General features: G+C 38.0%; 1 protein-coding gene and 1 pseudogene across 1 annotated transcript in view; one reads left to right on the top strand and one right to left on the bottom strand.

The window, feature by feature from the left end:
* IQCM (IQ motif containing M) overlaps positions 1–23,292 on the bottom strand; it is a 367,401-nt gene that overhangs the window by 110,447 nt on the left and 233,662 nt on the right. The gene's annotated exons all lie outside the window — the stretch shown is intronic.
* On the top strand, positions 12,587–13,172 carry LOC114225598 (transcription initiation factor IIA subunit 2 pseudogene; annotated as a pseudogene).

Genomic DNA, 23,292 nt, shown 5'->3' with positions numbered 1-23,292 from the left:
ATGGAAAAAAGACAGTCTCTTCAACAAATGGTGTTGGGAAAATCGGACAGCCACATGCAGAAGAATGAAACTGGACCATTTCCTCACACCACACACAAAAATAGACTCCAAATGGTTGAAAGACCTAAATGTGAGATGGGAGTCCATCAAAATCCTAAAGGAGAACACAGGCAGCAACCTCTTCGACCTTAGCCACAGCAACTTCTTCCTAGAAACATCGCCAAAGGCAAGGGAAGCAAGGGCAAAAATGAACTATTGGGACTTCATCAAGATAAAAAGCTTTTGCACAGCAAAAGAAACAGTCAACAAAACCAAAAGACAACTGACAGGATGGGAGAAGATATTTGCAAATGACATATCAGATAAAGGGCTAGTATCCAAAATCTATAAAGAACTTATTAAACTCAACACCCAAAGAACAAAGATCCAACCAAGAAATGGGCAGAAGACATGAACAGACATTTTTCCAAAGAAGACATCCAAACAGCCAACAGACACATGAAAAAGTACTCAACATCACTCAGCATCAGGGAAATCCAAATCAAAACCCCAATGAGATATCACCTCACACCAGTCAGAATGGCTAAAATTAACAAGTCAGGAAACGACAGATGTTGGCGGGGATGCGGAGAAAGGGGAACCCTCCTACACTCTTGGTGGGAACGCAAGCTGATGCAGCCACTCTGGAAAACAGTATGCAGGTTCTCAAAAAGTTGCAAATAGAGCTACCATACGATCCAGCAATTGCACTACTGGGTATTTACCCCAAAGATACAAATGTAGAGATCCGAAGGGGTATGTGCACTCTGATGTTTATAGCAGCAATGTCCACAATAGCCAAACTGTGGAAAGAGCCAAGATGTCCATCAACAGACGAATGGATAAAGAAGATGGGGTATATATATGCAATGGAATATTATGCAGCCATCAAAAGGAATGCAATCTTGCCATTTGCAACGATGTGGATGGAACTAGAGGGTGTTATGCTGAGCAAAATAAGTCAGAGAAAGACATGTATCATACGACCTCACTGATATGAGGAATTCTTAATCTCAGGAAACAAACTGAGGGTTGCTGGAGGGGTGGAGGGTGGGAGGGATGGGGTGGCTGGGTGACAGACATTGGGGAGGGTATGTGCTATGGTGAGCTCTGTGAATTGTGCAAGACTATTGAATCACAGATCTGTACCTCTGAAGCAAATAATATATTATATGTTAAAAAAAAGAAGAAGATAGCAGGAGGGGAAGAATGAAGGGGGGAAATCGGAGGGGGAGATGAACCATGAGAGACTATGGACTCTGAAAAGCAAACAGGGTTCTAGAGGGGAGGAAGGTGGGAGGATGGGTTAGCCTGGTGATGGGTTCTGCATGGAGCACTGGGTGTTATACACAAACAATGAATCACGGAACACTACATCAAAAACTAATGATGTAATGTATGGTGATTAACATAACATAATAAAAAAAAAAGAGGAAGATTGATGATTTGGAGAGAGGTGAGAATCACTGGAGCAAAGTCATGAAGAAGGTGAGATGGGGCTGGATCTAGGACACAACGGAATGGACCAACTTCAGATTGGAACATGAACCAAGTTGTGCATGTATCAGAGCAAGAGGAGGGCAGGGTAACAGATGGAAGTAACAGAGGCATAGACATTTTTTGTGAGGAATGATGCATTAGCCTATTTGCTTGACATAAAAAAGAAATTCCAAAGCAATCTCCGTTTCCTTACTTAAGTTCCCCCATGTGGCAGGAGGCACATAGTTTCTCTATTAAGAGTGAGGATTTATATTACAATGTGAATTAGATTAATTTATGGGTAAATTGACTTTATCATGAAGTCAGAAAGTGATCAAAACATTACTAAGTCTTGAGTGACCAGCAGTAGGACTGGGCAGTGCAAATTCCAGTGTAGTCACTCTCTGAGTCCACTCAAAGACAGGAAGAGTCTGGGGACTAGAATTCTGCATCAGTGAGCCTCCCTGCCCAGCAGACCCCGGGATCCATCTCACATCAGTGGCACTGAGTCCTACTGCTCTTTAATTATATTCCTATTAGTACAATAACAGCAATCTTTCACTTGAATAGCCTTTTACAATTTAAAAGGCTTTGTACTACAGTAAATGAAATTTAAGTTGAAAGGAGCCTCACAATAGAGGAAAGACAGAAACCTGGCCTCTGGGAAGACAGCCGGCTTCTTAGTAGCTTCTATGCCATCAGCACTGCCCTATATCATACCCTCCTCCTTTTCATTTAATCACATACCAAAGACAAGAATTTCAAGGGAAAATAAACAGTACTAGATCGTACCCCTATCAAAAGACATTGTTTTTGGTGAAATATAGCTGTGTTCATAAAGTGAAAGCCAAGGGTCTGAATGTCCTTCCTGCCATTTTTGATAAATCAATTGATGATATTCATTTGATGCTTATCTTAGACGACTTTTTTTTGGGGGGGGATTAGACTACTCTCTACTAAGGCTTTTTATTCATGTCTCAGCTAAACCTGAGCCAAAACTGACCTTTCGGCATTTTCTGATGAACTGGCAGACTGTTACCTCCCAAAGGGCCTGTTAACAAGAGCTGATATGCACATGAGTAAGGGAGCCTGTAAAGAGGTGCCTCTATGCTGAGAAGGGGAAGAAATGCGAATAACCAGGAGGCTGATATTTACTGAGTATTTACTTTGGACCATACACTATGCTGGGAACTTAGAATATATAAGGAAGCGAAATAGACATGGGTGCGAGCAGCACGGTCAAATGACACAGATCTCTGAAAGCAAAATCTTTTATAAAAAGGATTTATGGTCTGCAAGCAAAAGTGGGATGTCAGAAACATTTCAATCCCATATCTTGTTCTGAGTCTTCTGACTCTTAAGAAAACAAAGAGCCAATACTTGAAAAGGCTACAAGACAACTGGGAAAGCCACCTTTATATTACAGCCAGGGTTGGATGGTTGGGGACCAGCAGTTCCAAGGGCACAGTGGAATAATTTAGGCCACTGGAAAGTGAGAAGAGAAGGATCAGGGAAAGGGAAGTAGAACGTTACTGGAATGAAACCTTATACTGTGGATGTTGACAGATGAAAAGATGGATGTATTCATTTACTTGACATTTTAACAAATATTAAGCATCCATAGGTTCCAGGGCTTGAAGATCCAAGTGAGGTCTTAAAAAACAGGTCCTTCCCTTCACTAAGGAGTAGAAGTCACGTGGCTAGTAGCATAGACTCTGAAGCTTGGCTGCATGAGTTTCAATTCTGGCTACAATAGCTATTAGCTGCCCGACCTTGGGCAAATTACTTGACATTTCTAAGCTTTGACTCTCTTATCTGTAAAATATAATACACCTTCCTAATAAGCTTGAGGACTGTGTGAGTTAGTCTATGTGAAGCAGTTAGGACATTCCCTAGAACATAGGAAGTACTATACACAAGAAATAACAACAACAAAAATGGTAAACTTGGTAATTCCAGATAGCAGAGATGCTATGGAGGGACTAGAGAGAGACAGAGGTAACCATGCAGAAAGCTATGGGCCCCTTACTAAGATATGGAAAAATGGAGGGCTCTGGCATCTCATTGCCTGGGTTCAGGTCCTGACCCTGCACCTTCAAATGTATGACCATAGGAAAATTTCTTAAGCTGTGTGTCTCTGTTTATTAATCTTTAAAATGAGAAAAAAATGGTAACACTTTTCTCTTGGAGTTGTTTTGGGGAATTACACAAGTAAACACCTATAAGTTACTTAGAACGGTACCAAGAATGGAATTAGCGTACAATAAGTATTGGCCATGATTATTATTATTTTAGATAAGGGGAGACGCATGAGAAAAGCCTGAGGCACATTCGGAGCACAGAGAGAAGGCCATTGTGACTGGAAGTTAGGGAGTAAGAGTTTCAGTAGCCTTTGAGAAGAGATGGGCAGTAGCCCTCATGGCCAGAGAACTTGTCTTTCTTGTCTGGATACCAGCAGGTGCAAGATCGTATACACTCAAGATGCTGGATGTAGACCCTGCAGACTCGTGCATTCTGACAGTCTGAAACTATTTTCTAGCCTGAAACCAGAGTTGGTGGACCTCTGTACAGCAGAGGGCTGAAGAGCATTATGATGCACGGGCCACAAACACGTAGCCTAAGTACCAGCTCACAAGAATGTCATGATACATAATTAGCAAGAGGGACAGTCTTCCCATCAAGGCACAAAACACAAAATTCTGGCTCAGACAATATAGCATATTTGGTACCTCTTGAGTTTTGTAGCTTCAGATAACCAGGAGACACACTCATGAGCAATTTCATAGAGAATACAGCAGCAAGGAATGGCATAAGAGCCTGAGTCTTCCTCAAGGGAGTTGAGAATGAAAGGAGAAGACAAATGCTCATATGCCTGAGGATCTACAAAGTCCTTCTAGGGCTTCCCAGGAAAATACTGGGTGAGATTTCTTGAAAGTATGGAACTCCTTGGAATCAGTTCAGGTTACAATTACGGGAAATTTGTGTATTAACGTTAATATGATTTTGTTTATATTTACAGGTTAGTGATGATTAGGGATATTTGGAACATATATGCCTATTATTTTTTCCAGATACAATGTAACCTCTTAGAGTGAAGGAACTTTGTCCCCTAACTCCTAGTAAAAAAGCCATTGATAAATATTAGTTGATGATCAAGGTGAGTCTTAGTTTCAATAGAATCAAATGAGGCAAGAATTCTAGATCTTAGAAGTGAAGAATAATGCAGTTTCACTCTGCCTCAAAATATGGACAAGTGTTGCTGGAGAGAAAATATCACAGCAAGAATAGAAAACTCTCTAGAGTATAACAGGAGTAATTAATATTTGAATGACTTAATGCCGATGACTGGTCACACTGACACTATTAGCTAACGTATAAGGTAGAAATGCCACACGATGAACTATATTTTTCATAAGTGTTCATCCCAAATGGTATGGTGTATAGAAGGAAAAACACTGCTCCAGGTGTAGATGCCATAGGTCCTGATTCTACCACATGGGCTAAGTTATGGTATTTTGGGCATGTCACTTAAATTTTAAAATAATAATGATGACTATAATTATAGACTTCCATCATTTGGGGGTATTTACTATATGCTAGTCACTGTTCTAAGGGCTTAACACCTATCTATCAAACTCATTTGATCTTACTAGCAACTCTGAGGGGCATTCATTATTTCCATTTAAGAAAGAAGATCCTGGGAAACAGATGGGTAAAGTAACATTCACAGGTCACACCGAGGTTAAGTGGTAGAGCCAAGTTAAGAATCTAGGGAGTCCCCTCTTCTTTTCCTTCCTTTCCTTTCCTGAATAAGGCAGTCCTAAAGCTATTAAGTGAGAATGAGCATGGTAGGCATTCACACCAGGCAGGGGGAGCCACAGTGCCCTGGCCTGTCATGGAGCGATGGAGTGAAAACTCTGGGCAGAACCAGGAGGATGTCCTCACACAGCAGCCTGGCACAGGTTCCCAAGTGGAGGGAGGAGGGTGGCCATGTGCAGGGAGCCCCTGATGATGCCCAAGAGATTGTGCCAAAAGCTGATCTCAAATACTGCTTAGATCTTCTGGAAAAACAACTGCCACAGATGAAACAAGATGATACCCCAAAAAATAAAGTATAAGAGAAACATTAGATAATGTATAAAGTACAAACACCAATAGACCTGCAATTAAAGGCCACTTTTAGATATTAAAGGATGCTCTTTATATGATTATTAACATGGAGAAGTGTTTTGTTCAACCCTCATAAGCATTGTTAATGTGCCATTGGTGGATCCACCTTTAATCACTGTGATTTAAAAAAGTGTTCTTAAGGGCCCTCTGGGTGGCTCAGTCGGTTAAGCATCTGCCTTTGGCTCATGTCATGATCCCAGGGTCCTGGGATCGAGCCCCACATTGGGCTTTCTGCTCAGCTGGAAGCCTGCTTCTCCCTCTGCTGCTCCCCCCTGCTTGTGTTCTATTTCTCTGTCAAATAAATAAATAAAATCTTTAAAAATATAAATAAAAAGTGTTCTTAAAAGATACATAGATAAATATAAAGATTTTTTTTCTTGGTATTAATTCTTTATTTGTTTGTTTATTGTCTATTTGTTTATTTTCCTGACTGGAGTGGATTTTATTTCTGCAGCACAGGCAACGTAAGTTTAGTCTTTAAAGTGAGCTCTCAGCAGTGAGATGAGTCTCTGAAGAGGACTGAAGCATCCTAAACGCTCAGGGGTCCAGGCTGAGGTATAAGGTGTATGGGTAAGTTACAGTGCTGGAGATTCCTGTAGGTGGTGTTAGGCAGGGCCTAACTAACCCTGCCAGTTAGGCAGGGCCAGTGGCCTGAGTGGGCTTTTTTGGCGGACTTTTGTTTCTTGGTATACAGTGGCAGTCCCTTTTCACTCTTTCCTGATTCTGCACAGAGAGAAACTATGGGAGCAAGTCCTCAAAACATTTCTAGAAGCACAGTCTTCAGCAGCGTGGACTGTCCTTGCCACAGCAGAAGTGAGGAGGCCGTGATGGGGACATAGGGGCAGGCCCGGTACTTGATTCACTTAACATAGAAGATTCTCAATAAGAGTTTATCGGTATTTCTCTAATGTTAATTATCTCAATGCCTGTATTGACATGTGAAAAATATATGGTTGCCATGCAATATTTATCTACTACAAAGAAAGGCACTCGGAAATGCCAGAACTATTAATTTGTCTAACAAATATTTACCAATAATCCGGGACCAAAAGAAATATCCTGATTATAAAACAAGCATTAAAGAAAGGGGTTTGTGCTAAAATGAGCAAACTAATTTCAAGATGATGAAAGTTTTGTCTATGAGACTTCTAATTTCTCAAATAGTGATCCAAAGGGGTACATGCACCTCACTGTTTATAGCAGCAATGTCCACAATAGCCAAACTATGAAAGAGCCAAGATGTCCATCAACAGATGAATGGATAAAGATGTGGTATATATATATATATATATATATATATATATATACACACACACACACACACACACACACACACACACATAATGGAATATTATGCAGCCATCAAAAAAACGACATCTTGCCATTTGCAATGACGTGGCTAGAACTAGAGGGTATTATGCTAAGCAAAATAAGTCAATCAGAGAAAGATGTGTATCATATGACCTCACTGATAAAATTCTTAATCTAAGGAAACAAATTGAGTGTTGCTGGAGTGGTGGGGGGTGGGAGGGATGGGGTGGCTGCGTGATAGACATTGGGGAGGGTATGTGCTATGGTGAGCGCTGTGAATTGTGTACAACTGATGAATCACAGACCTGTACCTCTGAAGCAAATAATACATTATATGTTAAAAAAAAAAAGAAGATAGAAGAAAGGGAAAAATGAAGGTGGGGAAATCAGAGGGGGAGACAAACCATGAGAGACTATGGACTCTGAGAAACAAACTGAGGGTTCTAGAGGGAAGGGGGTGGGGGGATGGGTTAGCCTGGTGATGGGTATTAAAGAGGGCACATATTGAATGGAGCACTGGGTGTTATATGCAAACAATGAATCATGGAACACTACATCAAAAACTAATGATGTAATGTATGGCAATTAACATAACATAATAAAATAAAATGTAAAAAAGACCCTGTTGATTTAAAAAATATACTTTTCTTGGGAATGTGTATTATGCTTAACCTTTTAATTGAAAAAAATAATGTATGCCAGTGAAATTCAATTATAGAAGTTACTTTTCACATGAGAAAAATACGTATTTTATGATGCAGTATTTCATGGTGTAAGTTAAGCTACTGTGTCACTACTTAATATGCATTGCATTAGGAAATTAAGAAATTTTTACCCACAGACTTTAAATAAACACTACATCTACACTGTGAAACAAACAAACAAAAACATTTCAGATCGACTAGGAAGTAGAAACAACCAAATTCTGAAATCTCTCGATTCATTTTCATATAAATGGCATTTCCGGTCAAGAACACTAATGACTACATTATGAGAAGTTGTTAACACAATCTTTCCAGATACATCATGGCAATAATAACAAAGTTTATACTGCTGTTTTTGAGGTTGTACCTTAATATATAGACTATATAGACTATCTTAGAGAGCGTAAAGAGAAAGGTGACAACATTCTCCATAGGTACTGAAAAGAGGCAGCTGTGACCCAAAAGGGTTCCATTCTATGCTTTACTTTGTGGTATTTTATGAATTACGTGAATTCTAGAAAAAAAACAGAGGAGGCAGAGTAGGTAGTCTAATGGTATTTCCAAGAAGAGAAAACGTAATGGGAGACACTCTCTCAAAAGGTAACATCAGCTGATAATGAAAGTGGAAACTTGAAAACCTGGGTAGTCTTTTTTCTACAGGACAGTGAGAAGGTGGGACTTTGGATGGCATGAATGGCTATGTAAAAACAGAGCAGTAATTTGAAATATTTTTACTAAAACTATAAATCAAATAAATTCTAATGATTTAAAATGAATGGCTCAAGATTTCATCCAGCTAAAAGACTTGGATGATCTAGCCCTCTCCAAATACATTTGGAATAGAGATTTAATTGGATGTTCTATTTAGAGTCTGTGCTATTGAAAAAGGCTTTTATCAACACCAAATGGGCATAGTAACATAATTCAACAAGCAAGCAAGTAATGGAATGAAATTAAACAAAGGAAAACATACACCCACAAAGGTGAACTTAGCTTGGAGGGCTTCAACTACATTTTTTTAAATGCGGAATTAAACACAAAATGTCCAACATAGTCTTCCCAGCAAGGACATTATTTGTTGGAAGCCAGAATGCTGCTTCAATGCATTCTGATTCCTTATTTTGTTACATAATAACATGCTTTAAAAGCAACACATTGTGAGCTTGGGAGCTGTTAGGCATTTATTTACCATGGTGGGTTAATCTCATTCAGTGAGGTATAGAAACTCAATAATGAGTGCTACAGTATATAAGCTAATTGCTAGGATAAAACCAAATGAATAATTACTTAACTCCAGAATGAGGCCTGCGGGAATTTTTCTTTAATAAAGGTTTAATTCACCAGTGATAATGAATGCAATCTCACATACTACTGAATAACACCATTAGCATAATGGCTGCGATACAAAAACTATAATTAGAACTAAACAGAAACGTTAATTACAACCACCAAGGTACTGAATGAAATACTGTTGCTTAAGAAATTGACCTGCTTTGCTGTCATGCTTTATGGGTTCAAGGATATCTCTGTAATTAAATATATATATAAATAAATATATATGTGCATATATATAATCATCAAATAGAGTTTTTTAAATCATCCCACTGGAATCCTTTTAAGTGTAATAAACATATTAATGAGAAATTGTCTAGAATTTGAAATACAAGCTAAACATAAAAATGATTAAAACCTTTGTTTTTTATCTTGATTAAATGCAAACATCAATATTTGTGTTAAAAAAATCCAATATTTGAGTAGGAGTCTCCAATTTTGCATTTTACTGGTGTTAGCTCTATGAATGCTAGAAAAGCTAAGTTACTAAAAATGAACAGATTAATAAAATGTGAAATATTACTATAATAAGTTAGAAAAATAAGTTGCATAATCAATAAAAAAAGTCAAAGTACTAAACTAATGGTTCTAAAAAACTCAGCTGTGATTCTTAAAATTATTTGAATTTCATTTATGTAAATATGTATATAACATTTAATTGCACATATGATAAAGGATTTCTGTATCTGGATAGATATATGTTGATAAGCATTTTGAAACCAAGCATCACATTCTTGTCTCTATTAAACATCAAAAGCAATAACAATAACCATAACAACCCTCTCTTATTATATAGATACTTTCAATGGGATATGCTTAGAAATACTATCAAAAAGAGAAAGCCATATGCCTCTATGTTTTATTGCCCCCTCCGATGATATTAATTTTTCATAATCTTTATTTTTAAGACAGAACTTCAGAAGAAAATAAAAATATCCTAGGAGCCAAGTCAGTAAGACTGGAAAAATGTATCCCTGGCTACTCTTTATCCCTTTCCTCCATTACTCGGTTTTAATGGAATGAATATATCTCCCACTATTTTTCTATCAATCTCTTCCCTCCATTACAATGCATTTTCCAATAGTCCAACACAATTTTTGAGGTCATACTTATATCATCTCCAGTAATGTACCTGGAAAGTGCCTCTCCTCTCACTATTGGCTATCCCATAAAAACTCCATTCTTTAATGAAATATTACCTGGTAATAATTCATACAACAGATGTATTTATCCTTACAATTTTCTGTGACCTGGATGATTCCTCACCATAAGTGGATTGCTAACCATAGCATCCTCCCTGACAATAGTCCATGAGGGAACAGAAGGGAGAAAGTATTAGCTGAGATGTATCCTTTCTCACACTGCTTCACAGCCTCTTACACTAATAAAGTATATGAGTAGAACTGATGGTTTTTGCAAGTTTCTCTTTTGCCATCTACCCTCCTGTGGAAATGTGTCTAAAACAATTACACCCAGGTGGCCAGTTTTGACTTTTAAACTCTGGACTCATGTTGGAGGTTCTAATAAGTGACCATAACTCCTAAATAGGTCTTTGACCAAAGAAAGCTTCTCTTATATCAGGGAATGTCATCTTCTTGCACACTTTTGGATGGGTTACAGAATGTAGGGTAGAAAGGGAGGAAAAGACTACGATCTAGCAAATTAGATAAGTCAAATCAACTCTGGCCCCAACAGGATGAGTGATCGCCCTCATTACTTAGATACTTATCTAAATATCTGGTGAACAGTTCCAACCTAATGATTTACAAACTAATCCCCCCTTACTATTGGTCCGTACACATCTTTTTCCTCATATTCCCTACCTCAGTTGATACTAAACTATCAGCTTCTAACACTATCAACCACCCAAACAGGAAATCCAGAGATTTTTCTCTACATTGTTAAATATAATTGACTAACAACCTTAATCAACCTTTGTCATCCTCAATAATGCTCTCATTTTTTTCTCATTAAGAAGGGAAAGGTATAGAAGAGAATAATAGTTTTCCTCCAACAAAAACTTGAGTTTTAATTTACCTTGAATTAAAATAACTCTTTTTAGACCCATGAAAAGCCAACATTAGGATTTTAAAAATAAGCATGATATTATCATTTTTGGAAAATGTGTCACCAACTGATGATCACAAATGTAGATTAAATACCAACAGTCCATCCAAGCATGCATAAAAATGCCTTTTATCATATTTTAATTCCCCAAAACATACATGTTGAAATTCCCTCTAAACGTACACAGTAAGAGAGATCTCAGGTTTCTCATAATAAACAAGCTTACAATTTGCCTGTCTTTCTAAAGGAAGAGAAAGGGGAGGATACTAATGGCTTCCAGCAATCAGTATACTTTTACCCTTGGGTGATCTCTGCAGTTTGAGAATGCATGCACAGTCTGAAAACATTCACCTTGCTATGGACCTTGAACCATTCTGCAAATACATAGAAAAATAAATTAAGTTAATTCAAGTGCTATTGCTGTTGCCAACACTGTCCTTCATAAGGAGAAAAAAAATTGGGGGGTGTGGGTAGAGAGTAGGACTATAGAGAAGGAAATTTGGAAATGGCACAAAAATCTACATTCTGCCTAGATCTTACTGGCATATAAATTTCTTAAAAGGAGAATCATAATCAAACACAAACCATCTGTTTTGTTATATAAAAATTAGCAACCATGGTTCCAGCATGTGGCTGTATCCAGATACAATGCTTTTCTTCTTTTTTTTTATTTTTTGCATTTTCCACTTCATAATATATAAAAACTCCTGTCCAAACAGAGCCTGATACTATACACAATAAGATTCAGCCTCCTCTGTATTTTTAATTAACTCAGGCCCAGCAGTAGTTTTTAACAGCTAACATTTTGTGTGAGTTACAGTGTGCACACTGCTGAGACATAAATGCAAAGTAATCACTCTAATAAGTAGATATAAACATTTACAATAATTGCCACAAGTATCTGCAACAAGTAAGGGGATGGGAAGAAAAATAACCAGTGGTAAGCCAGGAAATAAGTTTCAATACAACTGCATGAGTACAAATGTCATTCAAAGCTCTGATCTTTTGTTGCATTTAGTCATTTCAATACCCCAAAGTCACTAATGAGCTTGTACTTTCAATGCCAAAAAATGAGTACTCTGATTAAGAAACAAAAACAAAAACCAAGACTTCAATTTTTATGTTTGTGCCAAAGACACCAACAGAGAACCAAGGCACTTGGGTGACTGCATCATTTCCATAACACAGAGAAATTATAACACCTCAGTCCAGAACCAAACAGGGCAAGCCTTCAGCACTTTTTCTGCAAAGAATAATAGGCCGTAAGGTAGAAAGAAGCTGGACAGATGGGAAGAGCAGAGAAAATGCCAAAAGAGCAAGACGAGGTTGGAGAAGCAGGCAGTGATCGGGGTGTGGGAAGTTTGGTAGGGCAGGATAAGGGAAACAGATATTATGCTAAGCACAATGAAAACATGAGAGGGTTTTAAGCAAGGTAGCACCATGACCTTCCTTATGTGTCTTAAAGGTTACCGTGACAGGAAGAGGTGGTGGGGAAGTAGGTGCTTCCTGCTGGGCTGCTCGCTCCTCCGCTTCTGTCCGCTCCCCGGCGGGAAGCGCCTTCCCCACAGGACATCAATGCAAGCCTGAATAAGAAAAACAATTTCTTCCTTCTAAGCCATGGCATATCAGTTATACAGAAACACCACTTTGGGAAACAGTCTCCAGGAGAGCCTTGATGAGCTCATACAGTCTCAACAGATCACCCCCCAACTTGCCCTTCAAGTTCTACTTCAGTTTGATAAAGCTATAAATTCAGCATTGGCGCAGAGGGTCAGGAACAGAGTCAATTTCAGGCGCTCTCTAAATACATACAGATTCTGTGATAACGTGTGGACTTTTGTTTTGAATGATGTTGAATTCAGAGAGGTGACAGAACTTATTAAAGTGGATAAAGTGAAAATTGTAGCCTGTGATGGTAAAAATACTGGCTCCAATACTACAGACTGAATTGAAAAAAAAAATGGCTTTTTTAATGCCATCTTCTGTTATTATTCATCGCTTTTTTGAAGAGAAGCATAGAAGAGACTTTTTTTTTATTTATTCTGGCATCGCAGAAATGACTACACTGTGTTATATACACTATCAGAATTCCAATAGAAAGAAGCCTATAACTCTAGCCTCTTACATTACCTTTTCAGCATGAAGAAACAGAAGTTTTTTTTTAATAACAAACACTGTTGCCTTCCTAAGAACATTCTTGAATAAACTCATTTTAAAACTCAAAAAAAAAAAAAAAAAGGTCACCGTGACAGCAGGTTAAAGAATGGGGCAAGAGTGAAACCAAGAAAACCACCTACAGGCTATCGCAGTAGGATGTTTGGTCTTCAGGAATTGGACGGTAGATAGAAGCAGAAAGAACAGGTAGATCGAGGACAGGTATTAGAAGAGAAAATAAAGAAAAAGGAGAGGCAAAGAATGAATCCGGGTTGGGACTTGGGCATATAGGAGAATAAAGGATGCCATTCACAAAGACAGGAAATACAGGGACTAGGGAAAGAATAAAAGTTCATACAGAACTGAAGTCAACAATTTTCAGGTTTCTGAGCTATACCAAGCAGTGTCTACTATATACCATAGTTATCACCATTGCCTTTAATTAACAGCTTATAATCTGCTATGACACAGAGAGACAAATATATATGTAATCATTGGAAAAGAATAGCTAATACATAAAATGTATTACATGTGCACTAAACGTGTGCACTAAGCACTAATGTAAGTGCTTAATTCATTTAAATTTCACACAAATTCATTTTACAGGTGAGTACACTGGGGTCCAGAGAAGTAAAGTACAAGCCCACAGTCACCCAGCTGATAAATGTTAGAGCCAGGATTCAAACTGAGGCAGTTTGCTTCCAAAGTTTATGCCCTTAACCTTTTAATCCACACAGCTTTCAAAACATATGAACATACATGTATGTGCACACACATACCCCGAAAGTTCTATGGTAAAGGTATAATAGAATAAAGATTGAGGTTAACTCTAAGCATCTGGGATTGCAGAAAAGCTCTGAGGAGGGTAGTGCGGGACAAGCCCTGATGGCTAGCTAATTTTTTTACAGAAGGAAGTGTGTTTGTTAGCAGGTAAAATGGCTAAGATAAAGGCACCTTAGCTAGAGGATCCAAGAAAGCTTGAGAAATTACTTTCCTTTGGATATAATTTTACCTAAGTCACGATTTGCCTAAAAACAATTGACACTGAAAGTGAATGTCTATTCTAAGTTGGTAGAGTGGTTTTTCCAATAGGGGTGAGAATTTGATAGCTCATTACTTAGATGATCCCTGAGTACTGACTGTTCTACCATCTCAGAGGAGGAGGAGATACTTAGCTGCATGAGATTAAGCAAATAGAACAGATGTGCAGTTTCCCCCTACAGGCCTTTGCACAGGGAAGTGGAAACATCTTTAAGGAAGGGCCAGCAAGAGCTTTTCTAAAGGGACAGTCACATGGGGAGGGCAGAGGGGTTGTGGGAGAGTTGATCACATCTATTTTATCAAAGGTTATACAGTGTTTCAATCCCTTGGCAATTGTGAGTAATGCTACAATTAGCATGGGGGTGCAGATACCTCTTTGAGATACTAATTTCATTTCCTTCAGACATGGAAGGAGTAGGATTGCTGGATAATATGATAGTTCTATTTTTAATATTTTGAGGAAGCTCCATACTGTCTTCCATATAGCTATACCAATTTACATTCCCATCAACAGTGTATAAGGGTTTTTTCTCCACATCCTCACCATTTGCTATCCCTTGATTTTTTGATACTAGCCATCCTAACAGGTATGAGGTGATATCTCCTTGTGGTTTTAATTTATAGTTCCCTGATGATTAGTGATGTTGAACACCTTTTCATGTGCCTATTGGCCATTTGTATGTCTCTTTAAAAAAATGTCTATTCGGGCCCATTCAATCATTTGTTTTCTTGCTATTGAGTTGTTTGAGTTCCTTGTATGTTTTGGACATTAACCCTTTCTTAGATGTATAGTTGGCAAATACTTTTTGCCACTCCATAGATTGTCTCTTCATTTTGTTGACTGTTTCCTTCGCTGTGCAAAAGTTTGTTTTTTGATACAATCCCTTTGTCCAATTTTGCTTTTGTTGCCTGTGCTTTTGAGGTCATATCCAAAAAATCATTTCCCAGACTGATGTCAAGAAATTATTTCCCTGTGTTATCTTCTAGTAGTTTTATAGCTTTAAGTCTTATATTTAAGTTTTTAATCCATTTTGAGTTGATTTTTATATATGGTGTGAGATGAGTTCAGTTTCATCCTTCTGCGTGTGGATATCCAGTTTTCCCAACAGCATTTATTGAAGAGACTATCTTTTCCCCATTGTTTGCTCTTGGCACCTTTGTTGAAGATCAAGTGACTATTAATGTGTGGATTTCTTTCTGGGCTCTCTCTTCTGTTGATCTATACATCCGTTTTTATGCCAGTACCATACGTTTTGTTCAATAGAGCTGTGTAATATAATTTGAAATCAGGATATCTGATGCCTTTAACTTTGTTCTTATTTTTCAAGATTGCTTTTGCTATTTGGGGTCTGTTGTGGTCCCATATGAATCTTAGGAATGTTTTGTGGTGGTTTTTTGGTATTTCTGTGAAAAATGGCTTGTAATTTTGATAGGGATCGCCTAAATCTGTAGATCTCTTTGGGTAATATGGACATTTTAACAATATTCTTTTAATCCATGAGCATAGACTCTCCATTTATTTTTATCTTTTTAAATTTCTTTTATCAATGTCTTACAGTTTTCAATGTATGATCTTTCACTTCCTTGGATAAATTTATTCCTAAGTATTTTATTTTTATGCTATTATAATTGGGATTGTTTTCTTAATGTTTTTGGATAGCTTATTGTTAGTATATAGAAATGCAACTGATTTTTTTATATAGATTTTGTATCCTGCAACTTTACTGAGTTCATTCATTAGTTCTAATAGTTTTTTGGTGGAGTCATTAGAGTTTTCTATATATAAGACCATGCCATCTGTAAACAGGTAATTTTATTTCTTCCTTTCTGATTTGAATGTGTTTTATTTCTTTATCTTGCCTAGTTGCTATGACTAGGACTTCCAGTACTATGTTGGATAGAAGTGGTGAGATCAGCACCCTTGTCTTGTTCCTGATCCCAGAGGAAAGGCTTTTAACTTTTCACAATTGAGTGTGATGTTGGGGTTTGTCATAAAGGTATATTCCTTCTATGCTTAATTTGTTGAGAGTTTTTGTCATGAAAAGATGTTGAACTTGTCAAATGCTTTTTCTGCATATAATGGAATGATCATATAATTTTAACCTTCATTCTGTTAATGTGGTGTATCACATTTATTGATTTGCATATGCTGAACCATCCTTGCAGGGTGTATGATCCTTTTAATGTACTCTCGAATTTGGTTTGCTACTATTTTGTTGAGGATTTTTACATCTATGTTTAGAAGAAATGGATAAATCCCTAGAAATATAAAACTTACCAAGACTGAATCATCAAGTAATAGAATACGTGAACAGAACAATAACAAGCAAGGACATCGAATCAGTAATCAAAGATATTCCAACAAATAAAAGCCCAGGACCAAATAGCTTCATGGGTGAATTCCACCAAATATTTAAAAAATTAATACCAATCATTCTCAAACTCTTACAAAAAATTTAAGACAAAGGAACACGTCCAAATTCATTTACAAGGCCAGCATCTGATACCAAAGCCAGACAAAAACACTACAAGAAAAGAAAATTATAAGTCAATATCCCTGATGACATTCATTCTCTTATTCATTAAATATTTATCAAAACTCAAGGTCTACCAAGGCCTCTTTTGGGCCTAAAATATAATGGCAAACAAGACAAGGTATTTGTTCCCCCAAATGCTTACTGTCTAGTGGAAGGGACAGAAACAATAAATGCAATAACATCTTTTGGGGTGCCTGGATGGCTCAGTCATTGAGCGTCTGCCTTCGGCTCAGGTCATGATCCCAGGGTCCTGGGATCGAGCCCTGCATCAGGCTCCCTGCTCTGCGGAAAGTCTGCTTCTCCCTCTCCCACTCCCCCTGCTTGTGTTCCCTCTCTTGATATGTCTCTCTCTGTCAAATAAATAAATAAAATCTTAAAAAAAATAACATCTTTTAAGTGATTGAGTGGGGCAACAGTGGGGAGAGAAAGAAAGGAAAGAAGTTCTGCTAGCTATGAGGGGCAGGGAGGTGGTAGGGAGGCTTCATAGAATCTTTCTCCTCTGTCTCTCCTGTTGTCTTTTTTGTGAGAATAACTAAACATTCTGAGTTAAAAAAAAAAAAAAACAACTATGAATTTGTCCTAGGGAGTTACAATAATAGGGGGACAAAAAAGTATAGCCCATTCTCCAGTGAGTCTTTCAGAGAATGGAATGCCAAGGGAGAAAATGAGTGATGGTCGCTACTACCTCCTTGGCTGTGTCCTGAGCTTCCTGGAAGGAGGTGGAGGAACCTCAGAGAGGGCCTATGCCTGAGATGGATGAACAACAGAGAAGCTACAGGACTTTTAGGCCCAGGGATACTCAGCAAAATTAATCCTTCATTTCCTCCCTAGAAGGCCAGATATTAGGGCAAAAATGTCACATTACCCTGAATGTTTATCAAGGTAAAAAATAATGTTAAAATTTTATTTCACTTTTAAAAAGAAAACTACCCCCACCAAAAATCTCTATATTACTATAATTTGCAAATTTGTTTGCATATTCTGATTTGTAACTTTTCTTTTAATTTTTTTCTTTTTGGTTCACAAGTTGTCTTGTTATTTCCACATAATACTGGATGGCTTTTGTTCTACTGTCATCAAATGGAGGCCAATTACCCAAAGCTTAATATCATAGGTGCAATAAAACAGCACATTCTAAAGACAATTCCAGGCATATCCTTGGGAAACTTCCCAAAAGAAGTTAGAACTAGCCCATTATCCCATCCCTGCTCCATATCTACCATGTTTAAACAGAACATTGTTTAAGTAGAATACTAGGATAAAAAGTAGAATATCTGTCGTAGTGAGTCACTAGTCTAGGGTAATTTGTTTTTCCTCTCCGCTCTCCACAAGGCATATGCTCCTTCCACCCAAAGCCAAGTGATGAACCATAAGAATTGGTTGAGGTTGCAAGAAAGAGAAACCAACATCCTATCTCTGCTTATGTAGCAAAATTGCTCTGTGACTATTAGATCGAAGAAAAAGGAATTGGGTAAGTAGTGAGAGAAGAGGCAAGGGTCCATGGTGGGAGCTGCCACCATTTCCACATATTTGGTGTGGCAAGGATTTCACATTTCTGGAAGATCACATTTACCACAGAAAGTAGCCAGATTTGGGCGGCTTTGCAAGTATTTCAACTTGGAAGCCTACCTTCTGGGCACGAGGATCTTAGCAGCCAGAGGTTCTGAGCTGTACCACAGGGCAGGGCAGAAACGAAGAGGAGGCCAGGCTGGAATCAATGTCCCATCATCATTGACCTCACAGGGTGCTGTGAAGGCCACACACCTCATGAGAGAATCAGTGATTAGAAGACAATTAAGTAAAAAAACATCTTCGCGCCGTTTATTTAGACCTCCCACCAGTTCTCCCCCCCCCCCCCCACTGTGCGCTCCAACCCTGGTAGAGCTAGAAGAGAACGAGAAGGGGCCACAGCCAGGAGGATGAAGGAATGCCCAGGCCATGCTCCTGCTCACCCATGTTTCTGGCCAGGTTGGAAAGAGATGGGATATGGGGAAGAAACAAGACTAGGGGCACCTGGGTGGCTCAGTCAGGTAAGCACGGGACTCTTGATTTTGGCTCAGGTCATGACCTCAGGGTTGTGAGATCAAGCCCCACCTTGGCTCCGCCCCGGATATGGAGCCTGCTTAAGATCTCTCTCTCCCTCTGCCCCTCCCCCACCCCAAGCATGTACACATGCGCACACACATGTATGCTCTCTCTCTCTCTCTCTCTCGCTCTCTCTCTCAAAAAAAAAAAAACTAAACTAAAATTTCGCACTGGAATAAATGGTAATGGATTATTTTTTTAATATGTGAGAGGACAAGAAAACTATGGAACTGCTTGAGAAATTGTTAAGAAACAGAAAGAAGGCACACTTGAAGGTGGTAAAGGAAGAAATAAAAATAGATGTTTCCCCACAAACTGTTCAATAACTGGTATTTATCGGCATAGTTGGGTATTTAGAGAGCAACTTTTACAAGTGGTATCTGGCTAGAAATAAAGTTGGAGACATGATTTATCCCCTTCAAATGAGCAGAGAAAAACACACATTCAATTCTCCCGAAGTCCCTAAAACACAAACACAATTTCTGGCTCCTGGGAAGCAGAGTAGGGCAAGTGAAGAATGTTATACAGAGAACGGAAAATGTTAGATGCAAATGTTCATCTGACTATCATATCTGTCAGTTAAATATGCACACAAGTAAATATGTACCTGTTACTTTTTCTAGAAACAAAACAGTACAATCACCAGTTTTATTTAGCTCCTTTAATTTTCTCAAAGAAACAATATTTTTTCATCAAAATATTAGGAAAGAAATAATTTGCCTTAGTAAAGGAGAATGCAAACATAGTAACTCTAATTTGGAAAGACACTGAACCTATATTTATTGGCTAATCAAATATATTGTAAAACCAGAAAGACACAGCAATATTTAAAATCTAGCTGATTACTCTTTGGAGGCAGATGACTAACAGCTTACCTCAGCAAAGCAAAAATTGCTACCAGAGATTTTTTTTTATAGAAATGGTCCTTATTTATTATCTAAGTAACAGCTGTATACCCCATAGGCAAGAAATGAAAGCTCTTAAAGGCATGATTTTTTAAAAATCCAAACTTTATGTTACAGTAATATGATGCTAATTAAAGTGGTGTCTTGGAAATAAACTCAAGATGTCTGCTCCATAATCCACAGTAATGAAGAAAGGAAATGTAGATTGGCCAAAACAGTGGACAGAGAGTCAGTTGTATTTACTTTGGGATGTGATCTTTATTTGAATATTCTAGCCAAGGGAATAAAAAACATTGCCTCAGAAATTGCCTGAAGACTACGAAAGTTCTTCTGTCTGACCCTTCCTTGCTCAACAACTTCCTGTAACTCAGTCCATCCTGAGAACAAACTGCTCTTTCCCAGCTGACCAAAGGCAAGAGCCTAAGCTTAGCAGACCTTGCAAAGCCTGTCTGGGGAAAAGTAGTTTAAACGAACAGCCAATTAATAAGCTCCCGATTTGTCCAAATCCAAATTGGTTGAGAAATTCTGTTTCAGTGACATTTCAGGATTTCAAAGGTAAAGAATCCAAGATAACAGTAAAGAATGATTAAATGAGAAAGGTCTCAACTATCAATAAAGGGAGATATCCCTGCAGAGTGAATACTTTACATTTGGTCCTTGTAGAAGTCTGCATGATTATGTATGACTTAAGCCAGCAAAGTGCCAAATGACTTGCAGGCTTAAGTTGGTATCTTTTAGGTAGTATACATCCTCTCTCTATATTCATCTAAGAAGGAAAAGAAAATGAACTTCCATTAGATGTAGTAAATTGAACTTAAGATAACTGAGAAAAAGTTAAAAGAACATTTAAGTGTGGTAGATGACTGAATCAGAGACGGCTGAAAGCATCTATAAATATGAACACATACTACCTTAAATGAAATTTTAGAAACCATACAAACTTGAAAAGGTACCAAAAGACTAAGGCAAAAGGTGTCTTGTCCTTTTTGTTTTAAGGATGGGTCCCAAGAAACAGAAATGTTGACATCAATCTCAAGAGAAAATTTGAGGACAGGTTTTTAGACTGATGGCTTGTATATATTTAGGAAAAAGCGGCTGAAATCAAAGGAGTCCAAGTAGGGTCAGTAAGAAAATTCAAATCAAGTCATCATTCGTTCCTTTTTTGATACCATTTCCCTATTAAAAGAGTAGAAGAATACTCCAGATATACAAGACCCTGATTTCATTAAAATATTCAACAAAAATCACATGGTATCATGGAATATAATGAAGAAATATACAAAACAATGAAATGATATCAACTTGGAGTGCCATGCCATTCTATGCCACTGGGTTCTTTCCTTTGGCAATGTTGTTTCTCAGTGACTTCAAAGAAGACATGGAAGTAATGATTAAAAGACTTTTAAAGGACAAAAATCTATTTAGATTTATTAACATGAAACACTTCAAGTTCTTTCACTTGCATCCTTTGGACTTCTGCACAAGCTGTTACTTTTGTCTGCAATGACTTTCCCCTGCCCTCCCTGGTTTGTTCAACAGAAGAGCTACTATGTTTTCATCAAATCTGTTTGACTTCAAATTATATCCTCTAGGATGCCTTCCCCAAAGAGCTGCTGTAATATTTTCCCATGCCTGAGTGATTGAACTCATCACATTGCATGGTAAACTAGTTGTTTACTTGATGTTCAGCCATCTAGATTGTGACTGTCCTGCAGAAAGGACATTATTCATCCTGGTATCCTCAGTGTCTGAAACATAACAGATATTCAATATTTGATGAATAAAACCAACTTGCATGATTCCAGAAAAAGTTAATGAAGAGGGTGAGAAGCTTCTATCAGAAATTGTTAGTAAAGAAAATTCCTGGTAACACAAAAGGCATTTACCTGTTCGTTGCTTCAGAATCCTACTGAGATGACACAGAGATTGTAAAAAAATAAAATTAAATTAATTAATCAATTAATTAATTAAATTAAAATAGAAGGCATTCTGATCAACAATGGAAGGGGAACACCAACATGACATTTTTAGTAAATTATACAAAAAATAATACAGATGGGATCATATTGAAGATAGGAAATAAGAAATGATTTCCAGGAGTGCCTGGGTGGCTCAGTTGGTTAGGCAACTGCCTTTGGCTCAGGTCTTGATCCTGGAATCCTGGGATCGAGCCCCGCATTGGGCTTTCTGCTCAGCAGGGAGTCTGCTTCTCCCCCTGCAGCATAGGAAAGAGTGTGTGAGGTTAAGAGCCAATGAAGACACAACATCCAGAAGCCAGTTCCCAACATAGCAGTTTCATTAATAAAGAAGAGATTCCTCTATAAGGAAGTTCCCTGGTTAGTTATAGGGGTATATCCTTATAATAAAGTTACAGAACTTCCTATAACTTTTGTTCACCTTGGGCTGTCAGATCACTGGTTACCGAAATTTAGTCCAACAGTCTAAAATCTCAAGATATGATAAAGGATTTTTACAGCTCAGTTTAGACAAGAATCCATCAAACCATTTATTTATGTTCATAGCAGCAATATCCACAATAGCCAAACTGTGGAAGGAGCCGAGATGCCCTTCAACAGATGAATGGATAAAGAAGATGTGGTCCATATATACAATGGAATATTATTCAGTCATCAGAAAGGTTGGATACCCACCATTTGCATCGACAAGGATGGAACTGGAGGGGATTATGCTAAGTGAAATAAGTCAAGCAGAGAAAGTCAATTATCAAATGGTTTCACTCATATTTGGAACATAAGGAATAGCGTGGAGGACCACAGGGGAAGGGAGGGAAAACTGAAGGAGGAGAAATCAGAGAGGGAGATAAACCATGCGAGACTATGGACTCTGGGAAATAAACTGAGGGTTTCAGAGGGGAGGGGGGTAGGGGGATGGGGTATTCAGGTGATGGGTATTGAGGAGGGCATGGTTGTGATGAGCACTGGGTGTTATATGCAACTAATGAATCATTGAACACTACCTCAAAAACTAAGGATGTACTATACAGTGGCTAACTAAACAAAATAAACAGAGCCTACATATGAATATTTATTTATATAAAGAGGCCCTGGTTTAACAGAGAGTGAGCCTGCATTTCCTCTTCCTGATAGAGGAGGGGATGCTATCTTCCCACTTACCAAGCCAAGTGCAGGAGTGGGAAGTGGGGAGTTGTTAAAAGTTAAAAAAAGCATTTGCTTTTTTATCTCCTGGTTTGTAATAGTTTCTCAGTCTTTTTCTTATTTTTCATGACCCTGAGAGTTTTAAGGAGTATTGGTCAAACATTTTATAGAATAAGTCTCAATTTGGATCTGACATCTTTCTCATGATTAAACTGAGGTAATGGAATTCTGGAAACAGTACCACGGAGCTGCTGTTCTCCTCACACAGTATCATGCAGCACCTGGTACCATGTGACATCGCTGGTGACAGTAACCCCATCACTTGGGTACCACAGTGTTTGCCAGATTTCTC

The sequence above is a fragment of the Eumetopias jubatus genome, unplaced genomic scaffold, assembly GCF_037043125.1.
Source record: "Eumetopias jubatus isolate StellerSeaLion01/CBP00866 unplaced genomic scaffold, mEumJub1_p1.0 scaffold_2, whole genome shotgun sequence".
NCBI classification, from domain to species: Eukaryota; Metazoa; Chordata; class Mammalia; order Carnivora; family Otariidae; genus Eumetopias; species Eumetopias jubatus.
Note: the sequence above shows the minus strand (reverse complement) of the source record. Positions and strands in the feature narration are given on the sequence as shown.